The sequence below is a fragment of the Chelonia mydas genome, chromosome 7 (genome assembly GCF_015237465.2).
Source record: "Chelonia mydas isolate rCheMyd1 chromosome 7, rCheMyd1.pri.v2, whole genome shotgun sequence".
Taxonomy (NCBI): Eukaryota; Metazoa; Chordata; order Testudines; family Cheloniidae; genus Chelonia; species Chelonia mydas.
In genome coordinates, this window is record NC_057853.1 from 79,188,599 (window position 1) to 79,214,412 (window position 25,814).

At 39.4% G+C, this 25,814-nt stretch overlaps 2 protein-coding genes and 1 long non-coding RNA gene across 5 annotated transcripts in view; 2 read left to right on the forward strand and 1 right to left on the reverse strand.

Moving 5' to 3' along the window:
• CTNNA3 (catenin alpha 3) overlaps window positions 1-25,814 on the reverse strand; it is an 891,674-nt gene that overhangs the window by 569,688 nt on the left and 296,172 nt on the right. The gene's annotated exons all lie outside the window — the stretch shown is intronic.
• Window positions 1-25,814, forward strand: part of LRRTM3 (leucine rich repeat transmembrane neuronal 3) — a 119,382-nt gene that overhangs the window by 67,244 nt on the left and 26,324 nt on the right.
• LOC122466511 lies at window positions 1,031-25,037 on the forward strand. The gene is made up of 3 exons (XR_006292105.1): window positions 1,031-1,043; window positions 3,172-3,174; window positions 24,808-25,037. It is a non-coding gene; the product is annotated as an uncharacterized LOC122466511 (long non-coding RNA).

Genomic DNA, 25,814 nt, shown 5'->3' on the forward strand with positions numbered 1-25,814 from the left:
CAATCAGACAACTGGTAACCCCTTTCTTTGAATGTTCCTGGTTGCCTCATATTTCAGCACATATGGAAAAGGGCAAGGGCATTTTTAAAACAGGATCAATATATTTATAATATTTCTGAATGTTCATGGACCTCTTAGTAATAGTTTCACAGTACATCTCTCTGCAATTCATTTAGTTTTATCAGCTAATTATGGATAGATTGTTCTCTCAGAGAAATCCCAGGGAGCCTGCTCTCCTCAGGAAGGTGGCAACCCCCTCCTCTGAAAAGGATGATCTGTAGAAAACTTGGATGATATACTTTTCCCACTGAAGTCAAGCAGTGATTTGTATAGCGAGGAGGCATGGCCTCCCTCAGGGGCAGACGTGGAAGGAATACCGCAAGCCACCTGGTGGACAGAACCAGGAGGGTCATGCATCACATGCCGGAGGCAGAGGGCCCGGACAGGAAAAGGAAGCATAAAAAGCCAGCCCTGCAGCTCAGTTAGGAGTAGCGTGTCCAGACGTCCTGATAAAATCGGAACTGTCCCAATATTTAGTTGTTTGTCCTGCGTCCCAACCGACGTACAGTCGGGACACCATTTGTCCTGATATTTTTCTTCGGCAGCTCTCCAGCTTTTTTTTTGTTTGTTTTTTTGCTTGGGGTGGCAAAAAACCTAGAGCCAGCCCTGGTGGAGGGGTGAGTCTGTGGTATTTTGTTCTTGTAATCTGGTCACCCGAGTTAGGAGGGAGCTGTTGAGGGAGACAGACTGTTCTTCCCCACTGCTGGAGCGGGATGCCAAGGAGAACCGCTGTTGCCTCAAGGACCAACCCAAGCTTCCGGAGTGCCCTGCCACTCCTGATGCTGAGAAGCTGCTACCACTACCCTTGGTGGTATATCTCAGGGAGATAGAGGATGACCCCTGGATGCAGGTACACCTGAGGGGGAGAATAGGAAGCAGCCCAGGAGAGCCAAACTACCGTCTGGCTGTGGTGCCACCAGAAACATGGTCAGCATGTTGCGGGTGAATTCCCTGCTGACCCAGTGGCACACCACTCTGCCACTGTTAGGGCCCTGGGCTCGCATGTGGTGGAGTTGGCTGGGCCTGCAACCCTTTACCACTGCCACTCCACCCATAGGGTGGAAGAAGTCCCCCTCCTTAGGCCAGGAGGTCTGTGCTCCTCAGTCACCCCTGCCAGAACCCCATAGATGGTGTTTGGGGCTACAGCTCTGCCTGACTGCAGGCCAAAGCCTTGACCGTTTACTGTCCTGCCCTGATTGAGGGCTGAGCTTATAACTTAGTACCGCTCTGTCTTGACCGCTGGCCAGAGCTCAGATTGTTTGCAGTCCCTCCTTGCTTGAAGGCTGGGGCCCACTGAGTACCGCTAATGCCCCCTTTCTTTGTTTTGAGTGTACTCTAGCAGACCAGACTGAGAAGAGATGTGGCCTCCTTCAGAGGCAGACACTGAGGGATGGCCACACCTGCTTACATTACACTTTACATAAGTTTTCATACTTGGAAATTATTTGGCCACCATTTTTTACATAAAAATAGAGCAATGATCTAAGGCACTGGACTGGGATTTAGGAGTTCTGGGCTCAGTTCCCAGCTGTACACAGACTTCCTGTGTGACCTTGAGCAAGACACTTGATCTCTCTATGCCACAATTGGTTGTCTGTAAAACAGTAATAATACTAGTTTCTCTCATAGAATCATAGAATATCAGGGTTGGAAGGGACCTTAGCAGGTCATCTAGTCCAACCCCCTGCTCATCCTTCTTCTACCTTGCCTACTTGAACTATGAACATTTTGAAAAGGACTGCCTTTTACTCTGAGTCTGTACAGTGCCTCACACTGTGAAGCCTAGATCTCAGTTGGGGCTTTGAAGCACTACCACAAAATAAATAACCATTAAAATATAAATTTACTTTACTCAGCAATTATATGGGATCTCACCTGTTTGCCCTGAATGACTTTTAAAGTATAGCTTTATCAATTTTAGTTTGAACGCAAAACATTTGTTTATGAAGGTTTTGGGTACTCTTCCATTCATATTTATTTTCCTATATTGCTGTAACTCTATCATAGAGACAGTCATGCCTGAGAATAAATGCAGTTTATGAAATAAGAATGTAACTTGTTTAATTTGTGTTAAGTAATTCATCTCTGGTGCATTTAACAACATAATTGTGTTAATACTAATACTGCTGCTGTACTCCACTGTGTCAAGAAGTACTGCATTTAAGACTGCATCAAAGTCACCTTTCCCCACAAATCTTTTAAACCCGAACCACCAGACAATTTAAAAAAGCTGTCAAAAGTGGGGACAGAACACATTTATCTTATTTTGTATAGTCTAATGGAATTAAAGAATTATACCACCTCAAACAGATGCCAACTTTTAAGAAAGTTTAGTATCTTATTGAACATATAGTAATATTAGAGGCATTCTTAAGAAGAACTACAATGCTTTTTTCCCCTCCATCCATAAAAAAAGTCAATTCCTTGGTAACTGTTATTGAGTGCTAGGACTGAAGTAACATTTGACGGGAGGGAAAGGGATATTCTTATTACACCCCTGGAATAGGTTTACTCAATGGGGTATTATCATTATTATTTTGCTAGTTACTATTAAATAGTATTTATGAGGTTTTGAAAGGAATATCATTGCAGAAGAAGGTATTGGTTTTTCAATTATTTCTATATTTAGTTTCAGAGTAGCAGCCGTGTTAGTCTGTATTCGCAAAAAGAAAAGGAGTACTTGTGGCACCTTAGAGACTAACAAATTTATCTGAGCATAAGCTTTCGTGAGCTACAGCTCACTTCATCGGATGCATTGTAAAAGATCAGTTCTCATTACCTTCCTTTTCTCCTTTTTCATATATCCATTATCCATCTTCACCACTGGTTTATACTTTTAAATATCTGCCACAATTTAATAATAATTTCCTCAAATTCAGACCTTCAGAAGCTAGAAGTTCTGAAAATGGCATTTAGAAGTAACCATGACCTGCACTTTTCTATCCCCAAATTTTCAATCAAGTTAGTTGATAAGCATTAAAAGCATTAATTTAAATGTAGATAAGTCAGCTATAAGTATTCATGGCCGTACCTTGTGGTTGTTCCGTTCTGCTCTTAGCCCATCTTTCTTTTAAAAACATGTAACAGAACCTATTCAGCAATATATCAGAGTTTGTATTTTACAATGTTAAATCAAATTGGAGAAATACACAATAGATATAAAAAAACAGTACATATACTTATTTATATTTCAAAGCTTTTTCTTATAAAGAAATTGACATTATAGATAAAGAAGGGGAACAGAAACATTTCTAACACATCTCCGGACAGCATCTCTTGGAACAGCTAAGTGACAGGGAAGACAATCTTTCTTTCACTCCAGGATTGGTGGCGTGTGTGTGTGTGTGTGTGTGTGTGTGTGTGTGTGTGTGTGTGTGTGTGTGTGTGTGTGTGTAAAAAACTTACTTTGGAATGGCTAGAGGATACATTCTTTGATTCAGAAGGATAATATTTTCAAGAAGACCATACGTTTTTTTTAAAATTCCATCGTGGAGCAAGAAAGATTGATTTAATTAGTCTGGGGTTCTGGAACTACTCTATTTCTACTTTTCTTTTGATCCAGTTATAGGTGTTAACATGTAATAACTCCAGGCAGGCAAAATTGAAGCATAGGTTTCTTTGAACTTCAGACTAGCTTATTGGACCCTTTAAACTCAATTTTATCTACAACTCAGTAATAGTGGAGTTCTGCTCCCCACCCCTCCAAAAATACATTTCCATTAATATATGAATATCCTTTCATTACTTCAAATAACCTCCTGTGGAACTTCTATTCCCCTGGTCAAATGTGATCAACTATTTTAGGGAAGTTGTGAGACTGTTAAAGTAGTTTGGAGTTAACAATGTAACGAATCACAAAGTTTTCTGTAGCCTGCTCTCCAATGAAGATTGCTTCCAAGTTAAAAAGAATTCATCACTATAATGATAATTTTATATGAAAAACTGGAAATGAATCACAAGTTTTCTATTATAGTCAGCATAATCCCTATAGAGGTATTTTAGAGAAAATCACACTACTTATCTATAAATTGCCCTATTAGAATGTGTTACGTGCTAGAGATGTGTGGGTAGCCAATCAATCCTTGGAGCAAACTGTCTGAAACAAGAGACAGACTTTAACAGTTCAGTTTCAACTAAAAGATTCAGTACTGGTGTTTAATATCCTAGTAGAAACTCCGGATAGAATCATAAAGCAGGTTACATTGATCCTGATGCAGCATAGATAACACAACATGCAGAACTACAGCAGGGAGGAAAATAGCTGCTGTAATGTGATATGATGCAAAAAAATGCATTTTGGTATATGGTCTTTTGACACATTCCCAACTCCACTGTCAAAAACAAAAGTAAGTTAGTGGATGGAGATGCCTAGTGAGTGGAAGCAGTGGCCCAACCAAACAAAAATTAGCCTCTCTGATGTAGGAAAGGTATTGGCTGGTGAGGCCCACAAATTGGACATTGCCTACTGGGGAGGAGTTGTGCGTGAGGCACCACAGGATTTGCTGATTCAGCAAATCCCTTAGGTAGCGTCTGAAGCAGTTTAAAGCTGGCTTTCCCCTGCAGAAGGTGAGAGTAGCGCTATCACCTGTCCTCATGAGGGCAATTCCTACTTAGGTGCAGATGTCCCGCAGACACATGGGTGGAAATTGCACACATCCATGTGCCCACAGGCAATTCAGAATCACTATGTGTCTGTGCTTTCCACTAGTGTGTTATGTAGCCGTAATGGTGATGCTAACATTGTAATTCTACCTTATTTAATGTTTTTGAATTACCAGCTGTCCAAGATAAAAAAAAGCCTTCCCTCTTACTTATGATTTTAGCAAACTGTGTTTTCAAAAACACAGGGCAAACTGATTTGGAAAAATGAAAACAAATCTGCAGACCAACAGCTACAAAGAAATTCCTCCTTTTGACTAAAACCACGTGGAAGGAAAGCACTTACATACAGCATATGTAGCTTGGGGGTGGGGGCCTGAGAACAGCCAAAGCATTTTCCACTCACTGGTCTGAGCCAGGGTCTAATATTCTAACATCTAAAATCCATGGGTAAAATCACTTCAAACCATTCAGATCTTGTACTATATGTGAGCTGCCTCATCTGTTCTATAATGTTCCTATACTAGCTCTACCCCAGTACTGGAAGCATAGAATCAGAAATGTAGGACTGGAAGAGACCTCAGTAAATAAATCTAATCCAGTCCCCATCACTGAGGCAGGACTAAGTATTATCTAGACCATTCTTGACAGGAGTTTGTCTACTTGTTCTTAAAAACCGCCAATGACTGCGATTCCACAACCTCCATAAGTAATTTGTTCCAGGGGTTAACTCCCTTACAGTTAGGAAGTTTTTCTTTTTTAATGTCTAATTTAATCTTCCTTGCTGCAATTTAAGACAATTATTTGTTGTCCTGTCCTCAGTGGATAAGGAGAACAATTTATCACCCTCCTCTTTATAACAACCTTTTACATACTTATACCCACCCCTCAGTGTTCACTTCTCAAGACTAAACAAGCTCAATTTTTTTTCAATCCTGCTTTAAGTTACATTATCTAGATTTTTAATCCTTTTACATGCTCTCCTCTGGACTTTCTCCAAGTTGTCCAGATCTTTCCTGAAGTGTGGTGCCCAGAACTGAACACAATACTGCAAGTTGAGGCTTTATCATTAAGTGCTGAGTAGAATGGAAGAATTACTTTGTGGCTTGCTTACAACACTTCTGCTAACATATCCTGGAATGATGTTCCCTTTTTTTCCCCAACACTTTTACATTGGTGACTCATATTTAGTTTGTAATCCACTATAACCCCCAGATCCTTTTCTGCAGTACTCCTTCCTAGGCAATCATTTCCCCTTTTGTATTTGGGCCATTGATTATTCCTTCCTCAGTGTAATACTTTGCATTTGTTCTTATCAATTTTCATCCTATTTATTTCAGACCATTTCAAACTCTACTCCTGTCCTAAAAAATGTTTGCAACCCCTCCCAGCTTGCTATCATCCACAAACTTCATAAGTGTACTCTGTGCCATTATCCAAATCATTTATGAAGATATTGAATAAATCTGGTCCCAGGACAGATCTTTGCAGGATCCACTCGATATGCCCTTCCAGCTGGACCATCACCATTGAGGACTTCTCTCTGACTGTGGTTTTCCAACTCTCTTATTGCAGGTTCATCTAGGCTACATTTCTCATAAATTAACTAAGGAAGGTCATGTGAGACAGTATCAAAAGCCTTACTAAAGTTAAGATATATCACATCTACTGATTTTTCGCCCCCACATGCACACATCTTCAAGGCTTGTTACCCTGTCAACAAAGGATATTAGGTTGGTTTGACATGATTTGATTCTTCACAAATACATGTTAATTGCTACTTATCACCTTATTAGTTTCTAAGTGCTTACAATTTGATTGATTATTTGCTCCATTATCTCTCCAGGTACTGACGTTAAGATGACAGGTCTATAATTCCCTGGGTTGTCTTTATTACCTTTTTATAGCTAGGTACTACATTTGCCCTATTCCAGTCCTCTGGGATATCTCCCATCTTCCTCAGTTCTCAGAGATAATTGCTAATGGCTCAGATCTCTTCATCCAGTTCCTTAAGTATTCCAGGATGTATTTCATCAGGCCCTGCAGACTTAAAGACAACTAACTTGTCTCCATAATTCTTATCTTGTTCTTTCTCTGTATTAGCCTCAGATCCTACCCTCATTTACATTAATGTTTATTGTTAGTCATCTGATCACTGCTAATCTTTTTGATGAAAACTGAAACAAAAAAGCATTTAACATCAAAGCCATTGCTGCATTTTCAGTTATTGTCTTTCCCTCCTCATTGAGTAATGGGCCTGTGTCGTCATCTTACTTGTAAACATTTTTATAAAAAAATTTCTTGTTACCTTTTATGTTTCTAGCTAGTTGTATCTTGTGTCTTGGCCTTTCTAATTTTGTCCCTACATGTTTATGGGGTTTTTTATGTTCATCTGTCGTTATTTGACCTGGTTTCCAATTTGTATATTACCTTTTTTTAAGTTTCAGGTTGTTTAAGATCCTGTTGTTAATCCAGGGTGATTTTTTTATCATACTTTCTATCTTTCCCATGTATCTGGATAGTTCGCTCTTGTGCCATTAATGATGTCTCTTTAAAAAACTGCCATCTCTCAAGAACTCTTTTTCCCCTTATACTTGTTTTCTACTGGATCTTACCTAAAAATTCTGAGTTCACTGAAGCCTGCCTTCTTGAAGTCCATTGTCTTTATTCTGCTGTTTTTCCTCTTACCATTCCTTAGAATTAAGATGCAAATGTAACTCATTGCCATAGGCCAACCAACACCACAATCCTCACAGAACACAACCAAAGTAAATGTTTCTCAGTAGAGGAGCACCACCTAAATAGCTGCTTAATTCTCTGGAAGTATTGGAAAATACCCTCTGTATTACAGTATGTACATGCATATTTCTACAACTTATATGAATATTCTGGCTGATATGGTGCATTTGTGAAGCACCCTGAGATATATCATAGACTTTAAGGTCAGAAGGGACCATTATGATAATCTAATCCGACCTCCTGCACATTGCTGGCCACAGAACCTCACCCACAACTCCTGGAAGAGAGCCCTAACCTCTGGCTAAGATACTGAAGTCCTCAAATCATGATTTAAAGACTTCAAGTTACAGAGAATCCACCATTTACACTAAATCTGAAAATGACCCAAGCCCCATGCTGCAGAGGAAGGCAAAAAAAACCCCAGGGTCTCTGCCAACTTGACCCAGGGGAAAATTCCTTCCCAACCCCAAATATGGTGTTAGACCCTGAGCATGTGGTGAAGATCTAGCAATCAGATAGCTGGGAAAGAATTCTCTGCAATAAAACAGAGTCCTTCCCATCTAGTGTCCCATCACTGGCCATTGGAGATATTTGCAGCTAGCAGTCACAGAGCGGTTACATGCCATTATAGGCAGTCTCATCATATAAACTAAATAAGTTTATCAAGCTCAGTCTTTAAGCCAGTTAGGTTTTTTTGCCCCCACTGTTCCCCTTGGAAAGCTATTCCAGAACTTTGCTCCTCCTTATGGTTATGAACCTTTGTCTAATTCCAAGCCTTAACTTGTTGATGGTCAGTTTATATCCATTTGTTCTTGTGTACACATTGGAGCTTAACTAACCTAAATAACTCCTCTCCCTCCATGATATTTATCCTTCTGATGTATTTATAGAGACCAATCACATCTCCACTCAGCCTTCATTTGGTTAGGCTAAACAAGCCAAGTTTGAGTCTCCTCTCATAAGGTAGATTTTCCATTCCTCAGATCATCCAAGTAACCCTTCTCTACACCAGTTCCAGTTTGAATTCATCTCTTAAACATGGGAGAGCAGAATTGCACACAGTATTCCAGCTGAGGTCTCACCAGTGCCTTGTATAATCGTGCTAACACTTCCCTGTCTCTGCAGTAAATACCTCGCCTGATGCATCCTAGGACAGCATCAGCCTTTTTCACAGCCACATCACATTGATAGCTCATAGTCATCCTGTTATCAACCAGAACAAAAGATTAGGTAAAGCTGAGCCAATAACTGATTTTTCAGTTCATTGGCAGTCCCCCCCCCGCAAAAAAAAATTCGATTCAACCTGAAGTAAACCGACACTCTTCAGAATGTTTGAACTGAAATAATCAGAAAGATTTGTCATAGGTAAAATGAAACATTTTTTGTTATTTCAGGTTTTAATAAAAACAAAGAAAATGAAGGTTACATTCATAGAGGAGGTGGTTGAGGTGGCAATAGCCCCCATATGACCTTTAGCCTAATGGATAGGACACTCATTTGTGATTATCATTGTAGACTCAAGATCAAATCCCTGCTTCAGAGTAGGGACTTGAACACTTCTCTCTCTCTCTCTCAGGTGAGTGCTCAACCACCAGGCTGTTTGGGTATTCTGAGGTGGTATCAGTCTCTCCTTTTTGGAGTTCTACTTTGTATAACTATTTAACGGACTGGAACCCAAGTTGGCCACCCCCGCCCTGGAGTGCCCTAACCACTGGGCTATAGAGTCATTCTCTCACACTCTGTTGCTGGCCAAATGACTATTCCTGTATGTAAACAAAGTAGAACAGGTTCAACAGGAGAGACAAAGACCTTGAATGGGGGAAACCTGAATTCAAGTCCCTGTTCCAGAGCAGGGATTCAAACATGGGTCTCCTATATCTCAGGTGAGTGCCCTAACTACTGGACTAAAAGTAATTTGGGGGTGGACTACCACCTATTCCTCCAGTTTTGATGTATGAATCTAATCCAAAAATGTGAAACAAGACATTTCATTATGTCAAAGCAGTTTTGTTTTGACATTTCTGGAAAAAAATTCTCATTTCAATTGAAACAATTCACTGAAATTGAAATGAATTTGATGAATTCTGTCGACACAAATCTGAGTTTTTCAGGTGTAAAGTTTCCCAGAAATGAAACACAGTACACATTTCTAATCACTGTGTTTCAGCCTGATTGTTCTGTAAGGGAAACAGGTCTCCCCCCCCACACCACTTCCATACATAGATACACACACTCGAGCACATGGCATTGGCAGGATTTTCAAAATGTGGAAACGGGATCTTTTTTGACTCAGAGGCAAAGGCTATTCTTGAAGAGGTTCTGTGAGAACTAGCCAAACACCACACCATATTAAACCATTCTAACTAAAAATATATAAAACAGGTATGTACAGCTAATGTTTGAACTTTCATCATATTCCATCATCTGCAGTACAGATGTTAAACGCTTTGTTTTTATATTTCCTAACATGTTCTATTTCATATTCAATCTTTTCCTACACATTTCTTATCCAGTTAGCTGTTAGCATATACTAATAGACTATACTCAGACAAAATTGTCCTTCAGCCACCCATTTCAGATTTCTAAACTTCTAGCAGAGTGACTAAACACTGTGTGCTGATTCCAACATTTCCTATTGCTATTTTATTTTTACACATTGTAGAATTTTAATTATTTCCACTGCTGTTGATTTCTTGTGCTCCTTTAACCTATTTAGAGTGCCCTCTGTTGTTCATCAGTTTTTTCCACACTTATTTTACAGTAATTTTATGTCATATAAATCACTTTGCAACATAACTAATTATATGGAATGTTACTTTGAAAACACACTAAAGTATAGTATTCATGACAAAATATTTCACGTTGACAGTAGTTCAGAATGAACAAGAATTTCAGGATCAGAGTTTTGTGGTTTTTAGTGAACAAAACTTTAAATCTTAATTCCTAAATATTTACTGATACAAGATAAAATAAAATTATGTTCTGAGACTGTGTTATAAATATAACGAACCAAAGCAGAGAGCACTATTATCCCAAATTATGGTTCTTTATGCTCTTTATAATAAATTAAAACCCATCCCACCGAATACAGCAAAGGTGACACCAAGATTCTAAGCACTACTTTTATCCAAACGGAGATTAATTTAGAACAGTTCATAAGTATGTGGTGTGACTCAGTGTATGTGTGTGAGACACACACACACACACACACACACACAGAGTGTGAAAGAGAGAAGGACCAGTGGGAGGGAGGAACATAGGGGACATGCAAACAGAGCCCTCCAAGTAGTGCTTAAGTAGCACTTAAGTGGTGCATATGCCTTGTGCAGGCCCCCTCCAGAGATGTGTATTGCACTCTACTTGAGCTAAACTGATTAGTTTCATTGGTGGTACTGTTTTTGAGCCCTGATAGGAAGAATATAAAACAAATTTCAAACATGAATGCTCATCTCTACAAACAGTAAGTTCAGTTTCTGTGAATATTGGTGCATGAAGCTTTGAAATTGCTTTTCGCCAACTTCCATGCCAGTAAAGCTTGAGAATTCAAGTGTATGTGGAAAGCAAACCAAAAAGGGTACTGAGTATGGTCAAAGCAAATTTATTTAATGTGTATACATCTGTAGTGCCAGAGAGAGCAACATTCATCCAGCTGTAGCTGTAGGCTAGAGCCTGAAATGCATCCTTTTCAAAATTAAATGAAGAAATTGTATACGTTAATACAACATTCTGGTCTTAAATGCATAGATCAGAAAAGTGGAAATTATGGTTCCCAAAGCAACTAACTATCATATTGCATATCTATATTATGGTCTGAAAGATGACACCATACACAGTAACACAAAATGCTTAACATGTACAAAGGGCAGAATTACAATTATGTGGGAAACTGTAACAGAGTGTACCTGCTCTTTAAGGGCCTGGTCCAGCACATTCCTGTTCCAAGTGCTAGATTTTTCTCTTTGCAGTCGAAGAGGGATCCCTGAGAATTGGCTGCTGGAACAGCAAGGAGTGTGTGGACAAGATGCCATGGTGTAAGCAGCTGTCTTGTCCCAGAACAGGGAGAGACATGAGAGCAATAGCAAAGTCTGGTAGGACTAGCTAGGCAAAGAGACGGAGGTGTTTTCATGGAAAGAAGCCTGGGAAAAGCCATCGAGGAGACCAGGAGGCAGAGAGCAGAAAGTCCCTAGAGAGGGACAAGTTTTACTTGGTAAGATTTCTTGGAAGCCCTGGACCAGGAGGGATTAGACCTGTCCCAGTGGCTTTTGGACTTTTGTTCAGATGGATTCTCGTTTAAGCTGGAGAAGGATTCAGACTGGAGATCCTTCCAGAGAGTTCTGTAAGCCAAGAAAAGAAACAAGGTGTGGTTTGAAGCCTTTGGCTTCCATTGGGACAATGAATAAGTCAGCAGATGACCTTTTGTTGATTTGATCAAAGTGCCAAAACAAATTAACATACAAGGAAGGAGGGAAAATTGAGTCTGAGGCTGCTCCTGATGGTGTCTCAGGTAAGCTGCTGTCACAGAATCACAATTTTGAATTATTTGACCTTTCAGTTCAATGTATCAGCCATAATGTTACACTAATGTACTTCCTTGCACTTAATTCACAGTTAATTATGAAAAAATATGAACATCTGACAAGCTACAAAAACCCTACAAGTCTTTATAAAAGTTTCTCTTTTTTGAAGACACCTCTCACCTTTTCCAGCATACTTAAGTCCTGAATGTTGACAACTCAAAGCATCCTATCACTAGACTTTCCTAGTGCCCTAGTGCCCTAGCATTTCTAAATGATAAAGAACTGCTATTACCAGCTGGTTAGGGAGGTAATGCCCTGTTCTCCTTTACTCAGTGATCTTCCTGAAAAGTAGCAACATCAGATGTTCTTTTTATTATCTTATTACATCAGATGTTCTTTTTATCCTTTTAAATGGTGTTTACAATTCTAACATATGATAGGAACTAGTTAACAAATGCTTCATAGTCAGATTGTTATGAACCCCTAAACTGTAGGGTTAGTGGATTTAATATTATACCTACACTGCAACCAAGTGAAATATAACTAGTTGAAAATTACAAGCATAGACAGAAGATGTATAGCAGAGTACCACATGTTAGAAATTAGGTTAGTGTAAATTCTGATTATGTACCTAATTTTTTCCATTATAGCAAAGAGATGCTCAGTCTTATGCATACACTGTTTTAATATGATAACGTATTTACCTTTTCTATATATTAAGCATTGCTGCAATACAGAAGTGGCAGATTTCAACAAGGCCATTCCAATTTTCAGATATGCAGTTTGGATATAGTACAGTATGCTGTGACACTTGAGTAAGTTTTGATTTCTAAGAAATGACTTAGCCTGTGTTTACATAGAGCCAGATTGTGATGCCAAGTTGAAATCCACTGGATTATTCAAGGAGCAAGGTACTACTCAGCATAAGAGTATGACAAACTGGTGCTCAAGATTGATGCATAATGCTCATCATTTAAAGGATTATCTGACACAAATCACTACACCTATAGAAATCCAAGTATTTAAAAGGTCAGTCCTGCCATGGATGAGATATGATGCCTAGTTTCAGAGCCACTGCATTAATCTACAGCAGTGGTGGGCAACCTGCGGCCCATGGGCCGCATGCAGCCCGTAAGGGTAATCCGCTGGCGGGCCACCAAACAGTTTATTTACATTTGCACAGCCGCTTGCAGCTTCCAGTGGCCGCGTTTTGCCATTCCCAGCCAATGGGAGCTGCAGGAATCAGCGGTGGCCAGAACATCCCTGCGGCCCACACCTCTTCCCACTGCTCCCATTGGCCGGGAACAGCAAACCGCAGCCAGTGGGAGCTGCAGCCAGCCGTGCAAATGTAAACAAATTGTCTGGCAGCCCGCCAATGGATTACCTTTATGGGCTGCAGGTTGCCCACCACTAAGCTACAGTCTCTACTTAACCATTCAAGTGAATTTAGAGCTACTACTTTAGCAGCCAGAGTATTCTCAGTTTTCTCCAATTACTACAAGACATTGACAATTACAAGGACATGTAAAAATTAACTAAAGACTATCAAGTTCAAACAAACTACATTCCACAATGCAAACAAGATCACTGTTAATAAAAATTCAGTATTAGGGTTAAAGGATGTATATTATGTCTTGCTGCTTAACAAAAAAAAAGTTAAATCCTTGTTTTCAAAGTGAAGTCTAAGAAGGGTGTTAACTCCCTGTTTCCTGGAAAGGAATTGCAACCCCCTGTTCATTTTTCACTGACTTAAACAAAATCAAAATAGGATATTTATTTTAAAATGTACACACACATGCACCAAAACAAAAGGTGTGAATTAAAACAGGTGTGTGTGTCTGTGTGTGTCTGTGTGTGTGTGTAGGGGCCTGATTCAAACCCTGCTGATGACCAAGACAAGAGTTGTTACCAAAGACTCACCACTGGATCCTTCTCAAGCATCTACTAAAAAGACTATATATAGTGTTAATAACTGGGTGAATCCAAAAACACCCAAGCCCAGAAAATGGAGATCTAATGTTTTATGATAAGGCATCAAACTCCCCTCCTCTGCCCCCGCCCCATCATATTGGGATTACTGTACAGATACTCTGTTAAAGGTGGTAGTGTTCCTTTTCTAACATGAACACACCTCCATCAAAACTCAGGCTTACATTACATGGTAGTGATATACTGAAAACGGGGCATCACAGTTGGCTATTGTCTGATTTGGGTCATGATGTATCTTAGTATGGCTGCACATTAGATTTATAATCATTATTTCTAAACTATTAGTTATAAGCATAGATTATGCAATGTCTAAGCACAAAGGAGCAGAGTTAAACCCTGTGTGAGCCGCATTTACTTGTTTATGTGAGTTGAAATCAAAATGCTATGATATGATGATAATGGTATTATTATTATTTGTATGAGAGAGGAGCCCATTTGCTTGCCTCATAAGTTTCTGTAACACTGACTTCTACATTCAGAAAGTTAATAGTGGTTTATATTAAAAGTTTTCTAAAAAGTAGCTACTGTTTCACTTTGGCAGTTAATTGTCAAGGGTAAGTATCCTAGCTGTTTTGAACATATCTTCAAACAACAGATGACAAAGTAATATTAGCAAAACGTAAAGAAATTGTGTAACATTAGTGTTAGTCTCTCTCAGCTCCATTGGTAGTCTATTTTTCCTTCCTCTTCAACCCAGTCTCCAGTCTAAGAAAAAAGGAGGCCAGAGGCCAACAGTATCAGTCTTTGAGACAGCCAGGACATTCACTAGAGGGCAATGGCACCAGAAGTGGCTTTTGCCATTTTGCCAACCAAAGTGCAAAACATTTTTGATGCCCCCACTCCCACACCTCCAGCCGAAAACAAGACACACCACACAGCCAGCCCCGCTTGCCTGCCTCCAGAACTACCTCCCCTCCCAGGGCCTTCAGGGGCTACTTTTTAGAGGCACCTTTAGCCGGTTATTCTGGGGCTCACCTCTGGGTCTAAATGTGGCTCCCTTTACAGCAGTACATTGCACTACCTCTGCAACGGAGAACAGGTTCTGCTAAGTGTCTTTCTCTACCCCACACCCACACCTCTCTTGAGATTCAAATAGAAATGCTCTGTTCTCTTTGGGTAAAAAGTAGCCATAAAAACAGCTTTCCCCTGAAACACATGAAGTTGGTTATTACTCAGTTCAATGTAGTCCTAACATTAGCACCATACTTAAAAAGAGAACCTTCAGTGATTTGGATGAAATAGGGTTAACACTGGAAGGTGGTTGTTGTTGTTTTCTGTTAATACACATTCTGTCTGAAATGGCAGGACAAAGAGCAATTGAAAAGATGGACTGTCAGGAGCAGTAAGAAAGCCTTTTAATATAAGGAGCTGTATCCTCGCTGTCTTGTTACCAAACAATTTGCTCTTTAAGCAACCAACTGTTCCATTAGGTTTAGTTGGCCCTGATTGAGGGAAAACATTTAAGAAAATGAAAATTACTAATGTTCCAAGAATAAAATTGTGCATAAAATGGGAGACAAAATTCCACCCTATTCCCCCCAAATACGCTAGTGAGGGGGAGGGGGCACTTGGGGAGAGGAAACCTTTACTGAATGTATTTTAACTGCTGTAAGTAGTCAACACAGAACTGGTGTAATCAGTCAACACAGAACTGGTGTAATCCTGCCCAGGAAATATAATGACAAAGCTCTGGCACTCTCTATGGAACTTCATCCAAGTAATGGAGATCTTATAAGCAAGAGAAACACTTGCCTGACAGCATCTGTAGCTGAGTCACAAGTATATAGAGGAATTTGGGCCTGCTGAGAGATTCCTTACCAAGCAAATTAAAAGGCATCTATTTGAAAATCTAAAAGGATGCTGCACAGAACCCAGTATAATGTGGTCACACCATGAGCGGGAAAGTGAAGGGCATCTTGACCAAAGAGAATAGTGTTAAGACTGGTGTATCAATATACTGCAATAAGCTTTTCAAAAACATAGCACTTATGAAAAACTGTTGATTGATAATATATATATATGACTCTCTAAATGGGACATTTTCCAATGAAGAAATTAACAAAAAGGCAAAGGTTAGAATCTAGCATATTATAGTAGTGATAAAGACTTGTAAAAGTCAGAAAACCCAAAGTTGAGGCTCACAATTTGTATTCCTCTCAACAATTTGTGTTTTTCACAGCTGGATGAGCGGTGGCAGGACAAACTTAGCTTTTTCCCCCTAGGTCTGTCTGATTCACTTTTGTGTGTTTCAGTCATGGTCCTGTTCTAGCAGCATTGCACGTTTCACTTGTCTTAGTTAAGCTGCTGTTTCCTCACTTTCATTTACTTCTCCTAAAAAGCTGCAAGAGTTAATGATCTTTTTGCAGTCATGAAGTTTCTTCATGGCCAAACTTGGCTCTATTTCTAAGCTATGAGCTTGGGAGCTGCTGAAAGGTATCAGTGAAGGAAGTATAGTAAATGCAGCAGAAATAGCAATCCAGAGTCTTTTCCTGTGTGCACTAAAAATATTATAGTCCAGAGACTACATACTCACTGCTGGGAAATGAAGAGATGATGTAAAGCTGTGGCATGTATCGTTCCAGGGGCAGGGAAGAATAAAGAGGACAGATGCCCACCACTAATACCTTGTTTGCCTATATGTGAAGACATCTAAATCTTTTGTTTGGTAAGATGCTCCAATACCTAGTTTGCCTATATGTGAAGACATCCAAATCTTTTGTTTGGTAAGATGCTCTTTTGACATGCTCTTCAACAATTGTCCTTGCATGATGGGAGTTTGGCCAGTGACTTGTCCTTTTGATAGCTAGATTGAGACACAAATAATTCAGGTTTCTGTGGGTCTCCTTTTCTTTTTTTGTTATGGTCATACAGCCCTGCCACTAATTTCTTTGCTGCAGAAATTGTGGCTTTTCCACCACTCTCTCCCAAATTGGCAAGATCTCTGAAGTCATAAGGTCCCTTTGCTTTGACAGATTTTTTCCCCCCAATACCAACAGGGTTCACACAGACTCACATACTCTTAATGAATGTACTGCAGGAAGTATGTTGCGGAAATCAGGAGTGTGTCACAGATTGCATGCCCAGGTGTGAAGCAACACTTGTCAGTTGTGCTAGTAATGATGCCAGTTTCAATCCACATGTTATCTTTGTGTTCCGTTTTCGGAAAGAAATTAACAGCAAGGACCAAAACATCTGTATCAGATAACCTAATTACTATGATTCCTTTGACACCAAGAGACCCAAAAGTCATAGTGGCACATACAGCATGAGTGCTGTATAAGTCTTGGGCTTCTTCAACATCTCTACTAGTGATGGACTTTGCTATTTCACAATTGGAAAAGCCTCCCATAAGGAGGAGTGTTTGTGAAGGGAGTGCTCTGACACCCTCAGGTGGATTTTGAGCCACATATTCACAGAGGAATTTTACAAGTGACTGCTTGTTGGATGTCACATTTAGAAACTTTTTCATGGAAAAACTGAGTTTATAAATGTCCCGTTACCATTCACAAGGTTAGAGGAATTACATCTGAGCAAATGTTTAGTTCCCAAGTAGAAACCTATTATCCAATCAATTTCTCTACCTTCATGGCAAAAAGTCATTCAAAAGGAACTCCATCATATGGCTTTGAGAGCCTGACTGATTTCAATATTAGCCAGATGAGCTTCTGGTTAGCTCAGCTGGGTGGTTCTCTTTTCATTTATCTTTAATGTGTGGAACACACACACTGAACTGAGTAGAAGAATAAAAAATAAACAGTTCTCAAAGAAGACGGGGGGGGGGGGGGGGGGACACAAGTCTACCACGTAGTAAAGTAATATAAAACATCTCATTTTGATCCCAATTTTTCAATAAAATTAGCAACATTTTCTTAAGTTCACCCTACATATTTACTTTGCTTTTATAAAATTGACACTTACAGTTTCCAGTGAGTGTTTGTCAAGTTTTCAGCTCATTTGTTAAATTTTTCAAAAAATATTTAGCAGCATTATTTGTAAAAACAAATATTAAAAGTGAATGATATTTCTGTCAATATAGGATAAAATGTTCATGTTGGGAATATAGGTTGATGTTTTCAAAGGAACACTAAAAGTTTCTCTAAATCCTTTAGACTGCTTTGAAAACCTCAGTCATAAATCTTACTTTGAGCATTTAGAAGCTCCACAAGGAATAGTTCAAACAAACAGTTTTTTAAACCAAAAGCAACTTTTCCGAGGGGATCCAACGTATCAAGGGAAGCAATATGGGCATTCAATGTCTATCATACTGTAGGTACTATAGTAAACAGAAGAGTGATTCACAGTGACTAATCAAGTAGAGGAAAAATCTATCCTTCCAGTTGCAAGAAGCAAAATAAGAGAAATGTGAACCCAAAATAAAGTGTTTGTGTATGGGTATGTGTGTTTGTAGAAATGGATTAGCACCCTTCTCTCAATTATTCCATGCAAAAAGAGCTAAAATTCAAATAAATGTCATTTATTTACTAACTGGCTTTTTATGTTTATTGGTAATTTGTAGCTATATACTATAACTGGAACTTTACCAGAATTATGTAAATTTGTTATTAACAACTACTCAAACTAGATGAAAAATAACTCTGGAATAATATGAACCAACATAAATTAAAGATGTGTTGGTCAACCCCTACACTCTATCCAAAAAACACCCCCACAAGAATCAGGGGCACCTGAGCCCTTTGTGTAAGGCACATTTCAAAATCCATTATTATTACAGTCTATATTGCCCAAGAAAGGGAAGCGGACATGGCTACAAAATTTGTAGGTAGAAAAGGTAGTGCTGTGTGATGATCTTGAATGGAATGTGTATTGAGTACTGGTTTGCTCATATGGCTGGATACAAAAAAGGAAGAACTGACAAAGTGATTATCTTTATTCTTCCCTGACAACTTACTTAACTCCTTAATTAGGCACAGTCACTAAGCACTGCATTAGTGCTACTAGTAGCTCAGTCTGCTGTTGCTGGATTGCTTCTGACTTGGATTCCTCAAACGAAGTGGGACAGTATTTTTTGAGAGCCCTCATCAACATCACAGGATTCTGTCCCTAATCTGGACACTGCCCCTTAATACTGTTCTCATGGCACTCAGTCAGAGCTAGTCAACAACTTTTCAACAGAACACTTCCATCTGAAAATGCCAGTTAATACACATCAAAACTTTCCATGGAAATCTATTTTGACAAAATTTCATTTAAAATAATTGAAAACGCATTTGTCTGATGATAGGCAAGTCACTGAAACCAAATATTTCACAGGTGGTCACTAATTGTGCATTCCTTAGTTCTGGATGCCCAATGTGAGGCCCTAGGATCTGATTTTCAGAAGTGCTGAGCACTCACAACTGCAACTGAAGACAATAGAAGGTGTGCTTTGAACATCTAATGTGCAATATAAGGCCATATATGTGACAGGCTACCCCCCTGATGTGCTGAGATACCACTGAGCCTGCCTGTACCGCCAGCCTGGGCACCCTTTTTACCTGTCTTGCTGAGCCAGGCTATTAAGCCTCCTCCAGCACACACACCGGCAGGGCCACACCCAACTGGAGAACAACACAGATACTGAGATCAGCTCTGGAAAGACTCAGCTTAAGGGATTTGCCCCAGCACTCAGGTGTCCACCTCCCTTGGAGTGCAGACCCAAAGGTATATTATGAAATCTGCCTCCTCGCTCAATGTGGAGGAAGGTATGCACAGCCTCTTAATTCCCCCCCCCCCCAGTTATGAATTGCACAAACTTGGCTATATTATAAACAAGAAATAAGTTTATTAATTACAAAAGTTGAATGTTAAGTGAATGTAAGAGATTACAAATAGAACAAAGCAGATACTGAGCAAATAAAACAAAATACATAAGCTAAGCTCAATATATTTAAGAAACAGGTTACAAAATGTAATTTCTTAACCTAAATGTTGTTTTAGGCAGGTTGCAAAGTTTCTATAGCTTAGAGTTCCAGTTATATTTCTTCTCAGTCTGGATCCATCTCATCCTGGACTCTCCCCTTGCCTGCCTTCAGGTGTCTTTTACAGTCTTTCTTCTTGGGCAGACGGGCCATGGAGTACAGTCCCATTTGCCTTCCTCCCCATCCTTAAATAAGGTTTACATGAGGCGGGAATCCTTTGTTTTCCAAACTTGAATGCCCCTCCCCTTTTAATGGAAAGTTACAAGAAGCCCAAGATAATGTTTAGTATCTGGTGACAAGACCACCTGGCTTAGTAGTGTCCCCGTTACATCCCAGGAGAAAGAGAGATTAATATCTTCCCAGTCTTCTTGTTCCTTCCTAATGGCCCATCAAATCTAATGGCCTATTGTCTGGTGGCTGTCTTCCTAACACCCATCCGGTTGTAATTGTTGCATAGTCCATATTCCTAACTTTAGATACAGAAATAATACATGCATTCAAATTGGATAATCACATTCAGTAAATCATAACCTTTGCAATGATATCTTACATGAGCCATCTTGCATAAAGTACATCTCAGTTACGTCATATCCATATCATAGCCGTATTTCCATGAAGAATATGGAGTGTAACATCACATACTCTGAAAAATTCTAGGTGTCCCAAACTGGGCACCCAAAATTAGTGGATACTTTTGACATTATCTCTTGCAGCCTCAGTTTGGCATCTGTGACATGGGGATATTAAAACTCCATTCATCTCAGAGTTAAAATAAATTAATTAAATTTGTAACACATGGTCAAACTGTACTGAAGAGCACCAGAGAAAAGCCCATGAGGAAATTAATAGTTCGGTCTTCAGAGTAATGTAATATAGAGTAAATAAGGTATGAGCCACAAATAAACAATAAGGAAAAATACTGACTAGCTGCTCAGTAAGTGAGCACCATTCACCCTGTGCACTGAACAAGGCATGGGTTCTGTAGAAAAAAATAGCATGCAAGTCTGTGACCATGTAATTCAAGACTGCATCATACTGCATAGATACAAGGCAAAGCCAACCTTCATTCTGGCATTTCCTAACTTTTGTATACTTTAACTTTGCGACCTTGATAATGCTATTTTAACAAAGTTTTGTTTGTAATTTCCTACATTTAAAAAAAAAAGCAAACTGGAAAATCAAATTCCATCATGGAGCATTATATTGACACCCACGTGGTTCATCAGCATGGTTGGAACCTGTCAATCTACCACAAAGACCTCTGCCACTTGAGCTAATTGAATAACTGATCAAGAATAACAACCTACTTCTGCTATGTGGACTAGCACCAAGAATGGGATGGTACATTTTACTAGGGGGGTTTCACAGATATTTGCTGAAAGCAGAGAAATGGGGAGATTCAGGGATCTTGGGTTCCATTACAGGCTTTGGAAGGGAGCGTGCTTGTAGTAAGCATGTACTGTTTTGCCTTTTCCCTCCAAGCTTGATCCCTTCTTCCACGTCCCCTCCCACCTGTCCCTGTCACAATCCAGTCTCTACCCCACCACAGGTTCCTTATGCAGTCTCTGTGGCCTCACTTCCACTGCCTCTTTGTCCCACTTTCTTTGCCCAGTCAGTCCCAGTTCTTCCTCTGTCCCCTACCTCCTTATTAGACTTGTCTCCCACCCTTCCACATCCTTTCCCCATCCCAGTGGTTTCAAGGCCCAGACTCCTTGCCCAGCCAGTGCCAAACTCCTTCACCAGCTCCTGTTCTGAGCTCCCAAACTATTCCCCCCACCCCTTCTTTGATTCTTCACCCTCCTGCATTTGAATCAAACAGCTTTCTCCTCCAGGCTGCCTGGTTACCAGCGGGACAGCCATTACCAGGAAAGTCCAGCTTTAGCCCTGGGCTGGAGGGAGTATGCTCACTTGATCTCTGAGAATGGCTCCTGGATAGTCTAATCAGCACTGTGAGCTGTGAGAGGCTCGAGCATGCTCAGTGAGGATGAAATCTTTGGAGATTTTAGCTATTAAGCACTAAGAAGTCTCACTGAGTGAGCACATGCCAACTGTGGATATTCAAAGGGTTGTAACGTAGCCAAATTTGGGCATATTTTCACAGAGATGACGAAATGCAAATATCTGACACAAATTCCACCCCCTGCCAAATTTCAAGTCTCTCTTCCAAAGTATAGCGACTCTAGAGCTTTCCAAAGAAAAGGTCAGCAGAATTTTTTTTTAACATTGAAATATAAAGATTTGTTCCCTAGTATTGTTTTAGGAAATGGCTGAGCCATTTTGGCTGAAATTTCCCCCAAAATAATCAGACTGAGGTAAACACCTGGCATGGAAAATATCAGCTCAAATGGTTAAAGCTTTAAAAATTTATGAGCAACTGAATATAGGGTCCTAAAATGGAAGTGTAGGGCAACATTAATAATAGCCTCAACCTCATGGTGCTTGATATCTTTTAGCAATATGCGGTTCTTGATTGGTTGAACTGGTCTTTATTTTGTTTGTTTGGTAACTCTGTGCTTTAGTAATATTTTCCTCTGAGGAATAAAGGTTGAGCTGGTATTTGTTTTTCTCAGTTCAGATTTATCAGACCGGATGAGCATTTCAGGATTTTTATCATCTCTAAATGTGCCTTTTTGTTTTGGTTCCGTTACACTCCACAGGTTCCTGTGCTGCTGATTAAAGAGACAATCTGAAATTTATAGATCGTCAGAATTTATCGGGGACCATTTGATCAGAAGCACAGGAATTGTGGGAGATATGCATGTGATGGACAGACTGAGTAGTTATGATGCTAGAATCAGTATATAATAAATAATTCCCAACTTGTCCTAAACTCACTGAATCATCAATTGATTTTTTGATAAAAGGGTATTAATAAAAACCACTGCCTCTTTGGAAGACATGCACTCAAACTAGCTAAACATTTTCACTGAGGCTGCTGTATTGCAGACCTATTACTTTAAAAAAAAAAAACAAGGCTAAAGGAAAAGGAGTCGGAAGAGGGGAGGGAAGACAACATTTTTTTAAAAAGGATGCAAAAGAACTGCTTTGATGACTAAAAAAGAGGAAAGAAATTTTCCCATGCACACACAGCTGAGGACAAGTTTCTCCCATAAACAATTTCTGGACATAATTTTGCTCTAACACATAGGAAGGCATCCTACCACAAGTGGCTTACATTAACATGTGCAATGCTGCTTGATCAAGGCTTGCTCTGCAGAACTCTCACAATATACAGTGAATTATGCATGGGGATGGAAAGTCTCAGAGCTCTAACTACATTAGCTGGGAGCCAGCAGCACCCAAAGATGTAAGAGGGATAGATTCGCTTTTTTCAAAAACAGGCTATATGTACCCTACATAGAGCCACTAAATGCTAGGAATTCACTTCTTGTGAGAAACACTTTTGTCAGAACCTCTAAGCCTCTATTCAAAATTCACTTATCTTTCTCATGACAGCTGAACTCTAAACTCAAACCAGAAAAATTCTCCTAATTAATTTCCAACCTAGAAGCAATGCTACTAGGTTGAGTTTCATAAGCATTTTGACAAATGTGGTCTGAGTTCTGAGTGAACCTGAGTAGGGTAATTTGTAGTTTTTATTTTGGAAGCAAGACAAAGCCGGCAAGTTTTGGTGGATTTGGCTATGCATTTTGTTTTAAGTTTTTGGCTAATCCGCAACAAATTCAAAGCAAAACTAAAATGATGCAAACCTGCATAAACCAGGGGAGGAAAATATTTGCTTGAACCCCTGCATGTCAAAACTGATATGCTTAGCACAGCACTGCTTACCAAGCTATTTAATTAGTGCCTCCTCTTACTACTATATCACTTTCTGCTTTGAAATGTGTAAACACTATTTTATTATGATTACAAGCTGTTACATACCACAACTCTGATGCCCATTTCTTGCTTTCAAAACTGCATAGGATATTAGTATTCTGTTAAGGTTCCATTCCTTTTTTCTGCAGTGATTTTTCCTTTTAAGACTATAAATAATTATGTAGAGCTTATTCACTGCAAGTGCTAATGTAATTGTAATTACTTAACTCTGGAGAATTTTATGAAATTATACCATTAGGTATGAATAAAAAATGTTGCTTATGTGGTAAATTCCAAGAACTAAGTCTGTCATATCAAGTATTTTATGTGAATCTCCTTAATGTTTAAGTTTCACAGTATTTAAATAATCAGCCATTACCAGCTATTTTATTTTGTTTAAATTGTCCAGTCCTTATAAAACTGTCAGCAATTCCTGCTAAGATCTTTAATTTTGTTCAAAGAGCCTGGAAAGGGGTGATAATATGACTAAAAGCAAGGAGGAGTGCGTGGAATCCTATGCAACAGATACTAATATCTCAAACTAGCATACCAGGAGAACATTGCATGTGTGCAATGTAGTATACAGTGTGTATAAGTACAGGGCTTGCTGGAATAAACAATCCACTTGAGCTTTGTCAAATGTTCAGACCCCCAGGAACTGTCTGCCTACATATGACTTTACACATCTTCCAGCTAATTCAAAGATCCAGATGCAAAGCCCAGGACTTGGGGACATCATTTGGATTTGAGATGTACATTTTGAGGGACTTTGGGACCATAAACCAGCAAATGGATTACACTGATCTCAGTGTAGGTTTTTCATCTGACAGATATACCTGGATTAGTTATTAAAATAATATTACTGATACCGTAAACTGATACAAGTTTGAAAGACACTTGGAACTCTTAAAAAAAGTATCATGTTTTTTCAGTACACTGTGTACCAGAGAATACATTCAATGGACATAGATTATACAAAATGTGAAAGGGGAATTCCTTGTTTGACTATCTGCCCACTCCCCCAGTGGCTGGTTCATTATACACATTATAACATTTCTGTTCTTTAAAGTATTTACTACACACCTTACAAAACCAATTATAATTAGTAATTGTCAAGGCTGAATCCCTACTCTGTCACTCTGAGTGCAGAAAGTGGGGCCTGCAAGGATTCTAAAAATTAATACTTGCCACTCCAGGTTTGTATTAAACTCCCAAGGTTACAGCTTTTCTCTGACCTTGGCTTGGTAAAGGCTGCCATCAGCCAAATGCAAAAAAAACCACTGCCACCCCCTTGGACCCAAGAAGGAGCACTTTGGAATTCCTCCCTGTGGGGTACCCTTAAGCCCTTTCACACACACACCGTCTGGGGAAGTGCTGAGAAAAAAAATAAAGGAAATTGGCTGTTGCCACCAGCTAATTAAACAGCATATTCACAAAGCTCTTAGGACACCAAAAATCCAACCCTGTTCCTAAAAGAGGTAAATTTTATTAAAAACAAAAAGAAAATAAATACATCTGGAACTTAGGCTTTTCTTAGATTTTAAAAGAGCAATTCCAAAAATCAAGCACCCAAAATAGCTTTCTTGGGGGTTCAGCTTAAAGGTTACAAGCAAACAAAAGCATCTGGGGTTAGCATATAGGAGTCCACAAGCCAATAAGAAATAAAAGAAATAACCTTAATCACATCTTTTTAGACATTCCCTAATTTTACTTACATATCTGAGGCTCCACATAAATAGGTTCGAGGTATGAATTGATAATCTATAATCATACCTGACTTAACCACTCAGTTCTGTTATGTCAGCTAAGAAATGGCTGAGAAGCCTGTTCTTGATTAGACACCTAGGAAGCAGCACATAGTTAAAAAATAAGGGAGACAACTACAGTGTAGCCTCAATTTTTCTGAGCTCACATTTAATTCAAACTCTTAGTTATATGAAGATCAAATAAGACCTTTTGTCAAGGTTCCTTTCCCACTCTGAACTCTAGGGTACAGATGTGGGGACCTGCATGAAAACCTCCTAAGCTTACTTTTACCAGCTTAGGTTAAAACTTCCCCAAGGTACAAACTATTTTACCCTTTGCCCCTGGACTTCTACTGCCACCACCAAACTTTATCTGGGTTCCTTAGAAAACGTAGTTTGGACACGTCTTTCCCCCCAAAATCCCCGCA